The following is a 1573-nucleotide window of genomic DNA, read 5'->3' on the forward strand; positions in this document are numbered from 1 at the left end:
TTTGAAATCAAAGTACCTAGTATAGGTGCTAGAAGCAGGGTGAGGAACTCCCCTCTCTGAATGATAATCTTCTTCTTTTTTGATAGGCAGTTTTTTCCAACAGCCAAATCACGAAGTACTTTTTTATATGGTTTTAATTTATCTTTCTGAGATTTACCGATTGGTATATTACCGCGTAAGATGTTTAATGCACACTCACATATACAACGTATTAACCCCGTATCAGCTTTTCTAAGTAACGCCTGGCGCTGTTCTTTATTCAAATGACAAAGCGCTTGAAGGACAATTGTCAATCTCTTATTGGACGTACCTCGCGCCGCCATGGTATAAGGAAAACTGACACGTCTGTGTCTTATTNTCTATCAAAAGTCTCAGTGTCCATCGACAACTGATGAGAATTGTGTACCAAACTGAGATAAGGTTGTAAAATCTGTTGATATGCGTTCCATTTCTCACGTTCATCAGCGTATGAACCCGATTCTAAGATTTCTTTCATTTCATTATCAAGACGTGACAATGTCGTTCCCTGTGTTTGTACACTTTTTGGCGTAGTGATACGGTTATCAGACGTCGTGAGTGTCTGACCCCTGTCATCAGTAATGGCACCAATCCTGTCTTCTGGAACAAGTATCATTTTCCGCGCATATTCCATCTCTTTTGATTGTTTCACTCTTACTATTTACTAATAAGGTTTGAAATCAAAGTACCTAGTATAGGTGCTAGAAGCAGGGTGAGGAACTCCCCTCTCTGAATGATAATCTTCTTCTTTTTTGATAGGCAGTTTTTTCCAACAGCCAAATCACGAAGTACTTTTTTATATGGTTTGAGATATCTTTCTGAGATTTACCGATTGGTATGTTACCGCGTAAGATGTTTAATGCACACTCACATATACAATGTATTAACCCCGTATCAGCTTTTCTAAGTAACGCCTGCCGCTGTTCTTTATTCAAATGACAAAGCGCTTGAAGGACAATTGTCAATTTCTTACTGGGCGTACCTCGCGCCGCCATGGTATAAGGAAAACTGACACGTCTGTGTCTTATTACCTTTGATTTATACCTTTCCGCGGTACGTACACGAAATGTTTTTCGTCATTTGGAAAGATCGAACTGCGTGCTCGATAATTTTCAGGTGTGGATTGTTTCAGATCCAGCAGTATATAACCATGCAGCCGTGAGGTGGCGTCTAGGTAGGCTTCTTGTAAACACCTGGGGTTGTCAGGATAAACTTGTCGCGCGAGGTGCTGAATTTGTGCACGATCCCGAGGATTCTTGAAAATCACAATGTAATTAGAATTCAGAGAAATATCTCTTTGACCCCGCCCCTGGTGNCAAAGTAATTAAAATTCAGAGAAATATCTCTTTGACCCCGCCCCTGCTGAAATATATTCTGTGTTATGAAAATTACACTCAGATATTTATGATGACTACCTTTCGTGAAGAGATCGATAATGGTATAGTTCGATGACTCACTCATCCAATCGTCAATAATAATCAACTTGGGTCGTGAATCAGAAATATAATCTTGACTTTGTGGTAGTCCTTCGCGGAACTCAATTAACTTAGCGTTT

The sequence above is a fragment of the Diachasma alloeum genome, unplaced genomic scaffold (genome assembly GCF_001412515.2).
Source record: "Diachasma alloeum isolate Michigan unplaced genomic scaffold, Dall2.0 Dall_scaffold_00423, whole genome shotgun sequence".
Classification (NCBI taxonomy): Eukaryota; Metazoa; Arthropoda; class Insecta; order Hymenoptera; family Braconidae; genus Diachasma; species Diachasma alloeum.